The sequence below is a fragment of the Topomyia yanbarensis genome, chromosome 3, assembly GCF_030247195.1.
Source record: "Topomyia yanbarensis strain Yona2022 chromosome 3, ASM3024719v1, whole genome shotgun sequence".
Lineage (NCBI taxonomy): Eukaryota > Metazoa > Arthropoda > Insecta > Diptera > Culicidae > Topomyia > Topomyia yanbarensis.
The window spans coordinates 339,358,206-339,371,841 of record NC_080672.1 but is presented as its reverse complement, the minus strand read 5'-3'; the positions used below and the strand labels follow the sequence as shown (position 1 = coordinate 339,371,841).

The 13,636-nt window shown below is 38.4% G+C and overlaps 1 protein-coding gene across 8 annotated transcripts in view; it reads right to left on the bottom strand.

Annotated features, from left to right (window-relative positions):
• LOC131694076 (potassium voltage-gated channel subfamily KQT member 1) overlaps positions 1-13,636 on the bottom strand; it is a 1,057,856-nt gene that overhangs the window by 506,551 nt on the left and 537,669 nt on the right. The gene's annotated exons all lie outside the window — the stretch shown is intronic.

Sequence of the window (13,636 nt, the reverse complement as noted above, 5' to 3'; positions counted from 1 at the left end):
TTGATCTTTTCCCCTTCCCACTCTGGAGCTGGAATCGGATCGGTTCATCCCTTCTTTCCTCTCTCTCTTTCTTCTCATCTCTTCCGTGTCAAGCTCAACTGCAATGTTCCACAAAGTTTATTTATAATTCAAGAAACCAGGCTGCCCACTGTACTACTTTGGAATCAGTCGAAAGGAATTGGGGTTTACCGTCTATCGTGTGTGTGTGGGAAATTTAAGAACAGAGGAAAGAGTTTTTAAATAGACTCATAAAATACGATTTCGTTGGCATGTTTTGCTTGTTTGCGGTGGATTAACTTCACAATGATTTTGTTTTTGTCTGGAACTAAGATTTACACAGAATGATCAAGGTGATTTGTGTACATTTATTGTGATTCAGGTTTAACCCGGGAATATTCTTACATATTTACAAATTCAAAACTCAAACCACACGAAACCCATTAGAAATAAAACCTCTTAAAACCGATGTGTTTCGCCTAATTCTATTATTATAATTAAAGTAAAATGCACTTGCATTTCATCATCAAAATAGATACTAGAATTTCGACTACGACGAATAGTCTTCTTCAGTGGTCAGGCTGATACGAACACTGAAGACTTCCTAATTGAAATACTAGCATCTGTTTAGATGGCGAAATGCAAGGGGCATTATATTTTTATTCTTATAGTGGAATTAGTCGGAAGACATCTATGATAATACGTTTATTGTGACATTCCAGAAAGTCGCTCAAAAAGTTTGTTTTTCGAAAATAATAACCGTTAGAAATTTTAAATTTGCATTTTAAATTTATTAAGAACTTCTTTACTTATGGAAGAAAATATGCATATGATGTTCTTTTTACCATCGTATTAACTTGCATAATTCAAATTCTTGTGAAAACATTATGCATACTAGTCTAAAATAATGTGTATTCATCACAATTGATCAGGCATCTCCATCGTGTACATATCTGTGGAGACGCACGGTCATCATCATTTGTAGAAATTACTGATTTAACAATTTTATCGATTTCTTTTTCAAACTCATTGTTTTGTACCACACACATCTTCACAATCCCTCTCATCCTTACAAAAAACGGGTTCATCTGTTTGTTTCAGTGGTTTGCCTGGCCTGTTGGTGGCGCGGCGAAATGGTGAAACTTTCCCAGTAGCTGTTGTTATTATTAGTAACGGATTCTGCTGCTGTCTCACTTGATATTCACTTCACTGTCGGGGGGAACACAAAATCGCTGCGAGTGGTACTATTTTCACCGTAAAGAAAAACAAATGCCCGCGATCTCTCGCCTTTCCCGGGCAACACGGTAATAAATTGTAAACCTCTAATAAAATAATAATGACCCTGCACTCTTCAAGGTTGTGAACGATGTTGTAGCGATAGCATCGTGGCGAGAGAGAGGGAGGAAATTTACGTCATATTGAATAACTTTTCCGGTTAAGGTATCTGTTGCGGCACACAGATCTGGAAAAAAAAATCACAACACTTCGCTGCTTCACGGAGATAACGACCGGCGGTCGCCATATATCACGTTGGATGAGAGCAAAAAAAAAATACAACTTTTCGATGACTGCGTATTCACGGATATAATCTCTCACTTTCTGATCGGCATAAATTTCCGAACCATACTGGTCATATATTTCATATCGGATGGTTATAGAAGATGTTTCACTCGCCGCTGGTGCACACCCGGTAGGCACACTTCTGCATCGGCCACTGGATTGAGGCATTCATCCACTTCGAAAAAACGCACTTGGTCGGCGTGAACACACGAAAACAACCACTAAACATGTCGGCTTGAATCCACAATCTGCAGGTGAGTTAAGTGAGTATAATGGTCCCCTGCTGAGAGCTGTAGGAACGTCCGATCCGTTCAATTTTAACTACTTTCACTATACAGTTGATAGATGCGTTCTAAAATATTGCTTCCGAGGCTGCTTCAAACCGATTTCATTCGCTAATGTCACTTACTCTTAAGTTTTGACAGACAACGAGCGCCCGCGAATTGAAACGCTTCCACACGTTGACGGAACGTGGATCAACTGAGTCAGTCGTGTTCTGAATGCGTCGCTTCGCTGTGGTAATCTCTGCAGCAGCAGGATTGGTTTTATGTTTGATATCATTCCGCTGTCCGGCTTGCAAAAGCAGTTGCGCGATCGAGGCAGACGATCTTGTCGATGGTGTGTCTGCTCGCTCGTGATCCGCACCGAATCGGGGCAGTATTTGGGTAGACAGTGGGTCAAATTGCATTGGGAACGGACATGGACGGAGAGGTTAATCGTAAGCTCTTTATGCAGGGTGGTTGGTTCATGATTAAGAACCTCTCGAGGAGTGATTGACTGTCATATTTGGAGAAAAAAATCGTTCTACACATACCATTAAATCTCAACCGTTACAGAGTTATTGAACTTTTTGTGAAAAAAACTTATTTATCTTAAAATACCTCTAACTCAAAAAGTATACTTTGTATTTTAAATCTTTTAGTGCCATTGGAAAGGTGAGAAAATTTCCTATTGAATGGTGTTCTCATATCTTTCAGTTAATTAGTTTTAATTTCCTTTTAACTGTAAAGTAGGTAAAAGTTGGTACTTTTGATGAGGTTTTTGTTAATTTTCTCAAAATAATGAATTATGGTTATAGCAAAAGTTGAATTTTAGAACGATTCATAATTTGTTCTTCAACATCATATTCCTATCTCTTCTCATTTCTTTGTAATTTCATTACTAAACTTTTCATGCAATCGACTTGTGAGTGCTTAAAAGACTTTAATCTCAAAAATATGCTTTATATCGTTATTTCCCAGGTTTCATTGGAAAGCTTAGAAAATTTCCTTTCGATGTATGTACAAATATCTTTTAGTTAAGTGCGCTAAATGACTTTTTACTAGTAAAATAACTCAAAATTAGTGTTTTTTGAGAGTTTTGTAATTATTCTAATTAATTATCAAATATATTTGTCGTTACTATTGTTTATTTGGTGCCCCTTAACATTCTCTACAACTTGTTATTTGACACTTTATCCCTATCGCTTTTCATTTCGCTGCAATTTAATAGTTAACCTCACCACAAATTTAGTGGGTTCGAAATCATTGTTTTTGCATATGAAACGAGGTGATAAAAATGATATTGCTTTTAAACTAAAAGCGATAATTGAATGGCGTCAAAGAAAAAGTTGTAGAACTTGATGAGATGCATTTATTCCATGATACTAATGGAGATGTTATTATTTACTATTTTAAGAAAATAACGAAAATGCTAATAATAACATTAATTTTAAACTAATAAACTTCTTAAAGAATACTAAATTCACTTAACTGAAAAGTATTAATAGATTTTTCTCTGCAAAATTATCCTAGCTTTCGAATAAAAATAAGAAAAGGTACAATAAGTGCCTTACTTTTTCAATAAGAGCTAGTATTAGTGAAAATGAGATAAAAAGATCCAAGTTCAATAGCCCAAACACAAACAAGAAAAGATAAGTGTATCATGTCAAAGAATAAATTATGCAGCTCTTCAAGCCTAACAATATGAATTATTAAAATGGTGATGTTAACTAAATTTTCGCGAAATGAACGTAAAATCGATCAAAATTGATAAATTTGAAATAAATTACTGTTAAAAGGTTACTTAACCTCATTAGCTGAAACATGTGAGGACATCATTCAATGGAAAATTTTCTCACCAATCTAATGGATTTAGAAGATTTCAAATACAAAGTATACTTTTTGAGCTAGAGCTATTTTAAGACAACTAAGTTTTTAACACAAAAAGTTCAATAACTTAAAAACGGTTGAGATTTGATGGTATCTGTAGAACGATTTTTTTATCCAAATATGACAGTCAATCATCCCTCGAGAGGTTCTTAACCTTGTATGAGGATCTGCATATTACTCTGAAGTCAGAGCTTCAATTATCACATATTTTCATTTAGCTTCCCTAGTTGCTACTAGTCATCGCAAAATTTAAAGCGCTAAAGATCAAAGAATGGGAAGGGGTGTAGTGACTATACTAAGGGCTGTCAATTCAACTCTAATCAACGGAATCATATTAACGACGAACGAAGAATGGTACGAAACGCGAAAACGAAAAAACCTGGTTTATTCCACCTAGCGGTGCAATTGTGTCTTTCTCATTTATCCAAATTATGAATTAATGCCTAGTTACGTTCAATATAACATTGTGGAAATGTCTATTGCATTCTTATCACACTTGTTAAGTATATATATATATATATATATATATATATATATATATATATATATATATATATATATATATATATATATATATATATATATATATATATATATATATATATATATATATATATATATATATATATATATATATATATATATATATATATATATATATATATATATATATATATATATATATATATATATATATATATATATATATATATATATATATATATATATATATATATATATATATATATATATATATATATATATATATATATATATATATATATATATATATATATATATATATATATATATATATATATATATATATATATATATATATATATATATATATATATATATATATAAGTGCACGCAGGGCCGTCGAGAGCCGCGCCGGGCCCCGGGGTTTGAAGTACTGACTAGATAAATTATACGGACGCAAATGTTTCAATTAAACTATTTTTTTGTGAAAATTGTTGATTTGACATGATTCAATGCGTTAGTTCAACAGAGTCGTCAGTATTTTAAACATGTAATATATGGAAAAAATAAAAAGAATATTTGTGGCTGGCCATCAGAATGACTTACGCTCGATTTGCCATTGCAATTGGAATCCTTTTTTGCGGCGTTGCCATACAGTCCATATCGCCATCGTTCATGCTCCCTTGACTCACGTTAATGCTACCATCGTTAATGCTGCCCAGAATCAGAGCTTAGGAAAATTGACATCCCTGCGTGAGCTTGAAAGAGAAACAAAATTCAATTCATCCCGGCGCGATGCATCGAATGTTTGGTTTGCTTCCCTCGTCCTTCGCTTTTTCGGTACAAAGCATTCATGTCCGCATATGTTCGGTTTCAGAAGCAAACTGAGCCTTGTTTCTATGCTAGCTCGGGATTATCAAGCAAAGTGCACCAGATATAGATTACACAGTTCAGTTATGCTCGAAAATGTAAAAGAACTTCTGCCTTCAAACTGTCCACATAATAACAAATGAATGCTTTGGTTTGTGAATGAATTTATATTTCCTGTGCACTCAACCATTCGATTCTTCATAAAATTTCAGTCAGTTTGGAAGTGAATAAATGGGGGGAGCGTTGAAACTGAATATTATTTTCAGCAAATTAATCGTAAATAGGCAACTAAATGTGAAATTTCGCACCACTGATGCTGCCTTGTTTCTTGTTGTTGGTATATGCTGTTGATTTTGAGGTACTCGATGCAGCTATTGCACTTGCCACTATGACCTGAACGAATTTTCTTTACCGGTTTCTGAACATGGTATAATCGGTTTTGGAATCAGTTGTTACATTTGCGCTGACATTCAGAGGGTGACGATGACTGGAATCCTACAGCGAAGTCTGCTGTTAAAAACTGAGACAGAGAGTTGTGAGAGAAAGAGTTTCTGCTTTTGGTGAAAACTAATGGGTAGAATAAGTGTCCAGTTAAATTCCAATATTTTTCGTCATCAAATGTGTACACTGGAACCTCCATTTAAGATGGGTAAAAAAGTTCGCTTTACATTCATACTAAAATTCATTGGTTGAGCAGCATTATCGATAACCTTAACAATATTGGTATTTCCGAAACGGGCTTGACAAGTACATGATGAAAATGAATATTTGGTACCTTTTTGAAATCCAGGATGGACACTTCCGATTGAACAATAATCTCGATAACCCTAACAATTTGGGAATTGGGGTAGGCGTAGCGTAGTTGGTAAATCGATTGCCTTGTACGCAGCGCACCTGGGTTCGAGTCCCGACCCCCGCATATGATGTTAGAAATTTTTCATAAGAGATTTTTCTAACCCGAAGAGGCGAATGACCTTAAGGTTAAAACCTCTATAATCGAAATAAAAAAATGGGAATTTTTGAAACGGGCTTGACGAGTAGATGATAGAAATGGTATCTTGGAGCTATTTCGAACAATTTCTGTATAAACTATGAGGGTATTTTTATGCGGGTTTGACGAGTAAATGAGCGATGCCCTTTTGGAGGTCAAGATAGTGTCTTCTGGTTGAGAAAAGTTTTCTATAATCATATCATCCGCATCACAAATCACTATTTCTATATCTATTCTACGATTATCTCATTTCGAAAATGTCAATATTTTAGGTTATACAGATATCTTAACTGGAATTCGCCATCTTGGTTTTCAAAATGGCTTCATACATTGATTTTCGTCATCTATTCCGAAAATATCCAACTTTTATTAGTAACAGTTAGCTAAGAATATGTTAAATTGTATACAACTTTATACTGTACTGTGCGTATTCAAACTTTTTTTATACGGACACTTTCAAAAACACTTGCGATAAATGAAACAAGAATGGTTCAATTGCACTGTTAAATGAATCTAATAGGGTAACGTTCACGTACTTCTGAAACCCATTGGAACGACTGGAACGTAGTTGATTGTGGTATATTTGCAGTGCCAACAGAAACAATAAACTTCAACAATTAAATTAAAATAAATTAAATTCAGTTAAAAATGCGGACCCCAAAACAGACTCGGGCCCAGGGTAGTTGCCCCCCCTCTCGTCGGGCCTGAGTGCACGACTGCCACAAACCTGATAAGCAACATGTTGACACTGACATACTTGAAACAAACAAAAATATAATGTTTATATAGCTTAATCAGCGTGAGTGGAGAAGGGAAGATATATAATTAGTGGGAGGGGGAGGATGCGTCGAGAGTAATCTAACTTATTTTAGTATACGGAGTGAATGAAGGGAATGTAGGAGGGTGGTTGGTCTGAGAGGGGGGGGTCTGAAAAGGGGGGGGAGGTTGAGAGGTAGGAGGTGGAGGAGTACATGGAGGGTTCAACACCAAACTTCATATTATACCTTCCATTTGAGACTAAATTGGTTCAGTCATCACCGAAGTGGCTGTAGATCTGAAATATGCCCGGAGCCCGGGACTTCCGGAATTATCGATAGTGGACAATATATTCCAATAATCTTTGATTCGCCATCAGCTAGCAGAAGCGTCGAAGCGTCTAAAATCAAAGAAAGCCCCTGGTCCAGATGGAATACCAAACGTGGTACTGAAAGCTGCGATCCTGGCATATTCGGACATGTTCAGGATAGTGCTGCAGAAATGCCTAAATGAAGGCAACTTCCCCGAAATGTGGAAGGTCCAGAAGCTTATGATGCTGCCAAGGCCAGGGAAGTCACCTGGCGATCCGGCCTCGTACAGACCCGTATGCCAGCTGGATACACTCGGAAAACTTATGAAAAGGATCATTCTTAGCAGGTTGACGAAATTCACGGAATGTGAGCGCGGACTGTCCAATATGCAATCCGGTTTCCGCAAGGGAGCATCGACAGTGGATGCAATTCGGACAGTGCTCGAGAGTGCTGAGAAGTCTTCTAAACAGAAGCGAAGAGGAGATCGATACTGCGCCATGGTCACGATAGATGTGAAGATCGCGTTCAACAGTGCCAGCTGGGAAGCCATCGCTGCATAGAATGAGGGTTCACGACTATCTATGCCAGATCCTGAAGAGCTACTTTCAGAGCAGAGTGCTACTGTACGAGACGAGCGAAGGGCACAAGTCAATGCGAGTTACAGCAGGCGTTCCTCAGGGCTCCATTCTCGGACCAACTCTTTGGAACGGGATGTACGATGGGGTCTCAACGCTGCAGCTGCCTAGGAAAGTGAAAATCGTGGCTTCGCGGACGACGTGTCACTAACGGTGATGGGTGCGACACTTGAAGAAGTGGAGGTGTCGGTGACGAAGACAATAGACGCGATCGAGAGCTGGATGAACGGGGTCAAGCTGCAAATAGCTCACCACAATACGGAGGTGTTGTTGGTCAGTAACTGCAAACCGGTTCAGCGGATGCAGATCGACGTCGGAGGGCACGTGATTGCATCGAAGCGTGCACTGAAGAAACTGGGAGTTATAATCGACGACCGGTTGAGCTTCAACAACCACGTTGATTACACCTGTGAAAAGTCGACGAAGGCAACGAACGCAATAGCGAGAATCATGCCAAACGTCGGCGGCCCGAGAAGCAGCACGAGACGTCTGAAATCTACTGTTTCGTTATCGATACTCCTCTATGCCTGGAGTGCTGCGCTGAAAATCAAGCGGAACCGTGAAAAGCTAAACAGGACAATCCGGCTGATGGCCGTACGAGTCGCGAGTCCCTACAGAACAATATCGTCGGAGGCAATGTGCGTTATCGCCGGGATGATCCCTATCTGCATCACCCTGGCGGAGGACTATCAGCAGAGAAATGCACGTAACGCTAGGAGACTGGTCCGAGCGGACTCGTTGGCTAAATGGCAACAGGAGTGGGACAACGCGGAGAAAGGAAGGTGGACCCACCGACTCATCCCAAATGTGTCGGCTTGGGTAGGAAGCATGGAGAGGTGAACATCCATTTAACGCAGTTTTTGTCCGCGCACGGATGCCTCCGGAAGTACTTGCATCGGTTTGGACATGCTTCGTCACCCCTTTTCTCGGAGTGTGCGACTGTACAGGAGACACCGGTACACGCGGTCTTCGAATGCTCTAGGTTCGAAGAAACTCGTAGGGTATACCTGGTATGACAGTGAACAATATCGTCGAAGAGATGTGCCGTGACGAACATACCTGGGACGCTGTCAACAGAGTGGTTACTCTCCGACTGCGTAGACTAGGTCCACCGCCGGGGACCAGTTGGGTAGTACGTGACGTAGCACCGTGTTTGGGTCGTCGGGGCGCCTGTAAACCGGACGTCAAGCTTTACCGGAATCGCCGAACCGATCTCGACACCCTACCGGGTAGCTCGTAAGTAGACTACACGCAGAAAAAATTAACATATTTAAACCAAAAATATGTGTTATTGAATCCAATCATTTATTGTTTATCACTTTAACAAACAAACTTATTGGTTTGAAAATATTTTTTTATTAGAACAACAACAAATTTTTGCTTTCAATAAATACATTTTTAGTATCAATAATTTTCTTTTAATTTCAATAAAATAATTATTGAAAAACGGAACGATAATTTTGTTTTATTGAAACAATAAATAAATTTTATTGAATTCAATAAATAATTTTATTGTCTCCCGACCAATAATTTAATTTATTGAATTTAATGCATAATTTTATTGAACCTACAAATCTTTTTTCTGCGTGTAGATCCACCACCGGGGATTGGACCGATTAGACCGCGTCGCACAGCTAGCAGTGGGCCGTTGGGGCGCTGATGAACCGGAAGTAACGCTCCACCCGGAATCGCCAGATAGACCTCAGTATCTACTGGATGGCCCGTTGAGTAGTCTAGATCCACCGACGGGGACTAGATCGAGTAGATCGGGACGACGCGGAGAGCTAAATGGCTCATAAAAACGAACATCGATATCAGGAGAAATCTACCGCTCGGTTGCAGGAGAACAGGCTAGATCCATTGTTGGGGACTAGACCGAGTAGTTCGCGAACAAGGGAGGGCGGGAGCTGAATGGCTCATCGGGAAAGTAGAGCGAAACAGAACGAGAGGAAACCAAAGGGCTCAAGAAATTGTGGTGCTAAAACAAAAGAAGAATCGGTATCGGGAGAGCTTCCTTCGCCGGGGAACTCTCCGTCGGCGTAAGCTAGATTCACCGCCGGGGACTAGACTGAGTAGACCACGACGAGATACCACCAGTCGCAGGTCGTCGGGGCATCAGCGAACCGGACGCCCTGCTCCACCGGAACCGACGAACTGACCTCGACATCTGGTTGGTTGGCTCGGTTTCGGGAGAACTTCTCTCGCCGGGGAATTCTCCGTCGGAGTAGGCTAGGTCCATCGTCGGGGACTAGACGGAGTAGTTCGCGAACAAGTCTGGTGCTCAACGACTAAACGGCGCTGAATGGTGCGAGAAGGGAGTTGCGGTGCTAACTGGCACAAGGGAGCCGAAGGGCTCGGTGAATTAGACAGTCTGAAGTTTGCCGCCCAGATTGTTTTCGTAGGGGAGGAGCACTAAGTCTCGATTCACAGCGAGCTTTCCGACTGCCATGCAGAAATTGCCAGTCTGTGTGGATGGTGGAAAATTGGTGGTGTGTCGAGGAGTGGGACTGTAACCCTGCGGAAGAAACGAACTAGTAAGTAGTTGAATTAGAGTGTGTGCATATAAAAACCCCTCCCCGAAGTAATGCCGTAAGGTAGTGCCGGGGAGGAATCAGGTTCTGGGCAAGAGCAGTGTTTTTTAGCGGGTCGGGTGATGGCAGCCCAAACTTGTTCCCTGAGACATTGGGGTTTTTGTACATTTTCCCTCAGGTCTCAGGGTTTTCCTGAAATTTTTTTTCTGCTCTCTAAAAATAACATACACACAGAGACATTATCCCACATCGTCGAGCTGAGTCGATTGGTTTATAAGACTCGGCCCCCCCGGGCCTCGGAAAAAACCTTGAAAATTTGAGCGAATTTTATACATTTCTTTTCTAAGAAATGTAAAACATGTATAAAATTATTGCTAGAAAAACTTTTTACCGATTAGTTCTCCATCATGCAATCACATTCAAAATGTTCTTTTCTCTTTAGGTTTTTGTTGACAAAATATAAAAAATTTAAATAAAATGTTTTTTTTAGCAATTTAAATTTTTAGCATAAATTTTTGTTTTTGTGAAAAATGACACATTTTTTTCAGTGTATATTTTTTCCGCGAAGGAGTATTCATTCTCTGTAACTCATTCTCAGATAGTTTTGTTGTATAAAATAGGGTATTCGAACAGATTTTTTTTTTAAATTTATGCACGTAGAAACGTCTATGCCCTTTTTAAAAACTGCTCTTGAGTCAAAACAATCTTATTGGCTCTGAATATTTAGGCTTCCATATCTGTGAAATCTGTAAAGTTTTACCGGAATATAAGATGATCGATCACGATTTTGGAGATTTTCGAACGGATCTTCGTGAAATTCCTCTTTTACAAGAAATTTTTCAAAAAAATTTAGGGTGTTTCTTAACCCATTCATGCCCATGTTGTTTGTGGACAACAACGTTTTTAAACAGCTATAACTTTTGATTGAGACAAGATTTGCTCACAAAAACAAGTAAGGCTAATAAATGTGTCTATTGCCTTTCATTTGAGTATTAACAGTTACAAGGATCAACTCTAGAACTGATGTTATAGCAATTAGTCTGATTGGATTCCGATAGAGCAGTGCTGCAAGGGGCAGTTTATGTTGACGACAGAAAATGAATTTTCCATATATCTTCGTTATATTTCAATATTACTAAAACTGATAAAACTTATCAATTTAGACTGTCTATGGCTACGTTTTCCACACAAGTGGACTATTGCAAATTCTATGAGAATTGTATTGAGCATTGAAAGGTAAAAATTGAGCAGCTTCTAGCACTATACTGGGAGGGGAACACCTATTTTCATGAAAAATGGTTTTTCGTGTTTCTTGACCCCACCTTTTTCAAGGAAAAATAGTTTTGAAACCCTACATGCACTAGAAAAAAGTTGGGCATGAAAGGGTTAAAAAATGAGTTTTTATATAACTTTTGCAGATGGCATTGGAAATATATTTCGTGATGTATAATATTTCATATGGCAAAAACGATATTTTATTATTAGTGCTCTAATCGAAAATAATGATATTTGAAAAAGTCATAACTTTTATGTAAAAGTTCTCAGAACTTTTAAACGAAAATTGTTTAATAGTTGCTGTATATGAACAAATTATGCGCCCTAAAATAATTTTCAATTGGTCAAAATATTACTTTAGTTTAAAGTAAAAACTAATAAAGCTTGATAAAAAATACGTTTTTTTCAAAACACCCTGAAACCTACATTTGGATTTCTCGTGGAATGGAATATAAGAAAGACAGAGCTTGCGTGAATAGCGTAGTTGGTAAATCGATTGCCTAAAACGCAGCTCACCTGAGTTCGAATCCCAAACCCGCACCCAGGCTTAGAGATTTTTCTAACCCGAAGAGGCGAATGACCTTAAGGTTAAAACCTCTATAACAGAAATAAAAAAAATTGTTTAAAAAATTGTGTTTCATTGAAGGCAGGTCTATAATTGTTAAATTTTAGACCTTGCAAAAATTAGAACCAACTTAGCTGCTACTTAAAGCAAAGAAATTAAGTTCTTTATATTTAGTAAAAAGTTGTAATTTCTGCTAAATTTACATTCTGGACCACTATGCATCATTCGTTTCAGTTATAAACTTTGAAAACGATTAAATCAACAATGTTTTTCTTGTATACATAATACACATATGAGAACTTAATTAAATAACATGTTCGTATCTTTATGATAAACTACAACTATATATGAATAACTCAAAAAATGCTGCGTTGCCGCAACCTATTCTTATGTCACTCAGTTATAAATAGGACAGTGATGTATGAATATCTATCGCATATAAAAAACTATTAATCACACAGCATATAGGTAATTAAATGACAGCCAAAACCTTTATTACCCAACGAAAATTATTTTCCCATGTTGACCGTAATATTATTCTATCCACCCACTATTCGTAGAAGCAAACCATATGTTTTAGACTTAGCTGTGAAGCAGTTGCTGTTTCTAGCGTGGGGTACCTAGTCCACAATACTTTTTTATATTTTTTTCCTATCTTTTTCAATGCGCTCACTCGTTTCGACGTGTAAATAAGCATTCTCATGTGTTACACTTCGAACACGGGGGTTAATCACGGTAGGTCGATAATTTTCAGAAAAACTAATTAAACGCAGGATATTAATTCAATTCGGTCTTGTTGATTTGTGGGATGATACAGTTACTCGAAATATTTCGTGAATCATTCGCAGGTACACCCGACAAAGGCATGTAATTGGGGCAAATGAAAATAATTAATGTTGATAATTATTTAACGTTCGTTGGATTAGTTAAGTTTTATTGAAAATTTAAATGCTAACTGAAAGATTTTTTTTCTCTATAATTAGCTGCTCAAAACAATGCCGTACCCGACTGGAGCTCTGTGCCCCGCTGACTACAAACACAAACCGCATTTTCCATCCCCATCGGCAGTAAGTAATGACGATAATGAATCTTCCCGGCAGACATATACCGGTGCTTGAAATTCACGAGTTTCTCCGCTTTTCACATTCAGTTTCCACCATCCATTGACGTTCGTAAACACATGTAAATTACTTTCCTCAAAAGCTGATGCCTCAATTTAAATTCACCATTCGACGGCATTATATCGCGGGTGGCGGGCGGTGGCGCGCGTACTGCAAGTCGTTTGCCTGTGTGTGGGTGAGGGACTCTACAACGTATTCGGATTGAACTTCACACAAACAACTTGAAACGCACTGCCGTACACAAATCATTTAAATTTTATTACTTTCCTCCGATCTGCTGCCGAACTCCGTTGCTTACGTTCGGTCGGTGCTGAACTGGTAGTCCGAAGCCGTAAGAGAACGGGGTTTCTCCGGGGCCCTGACTGACGAATTTACTAACTTACTTACATCT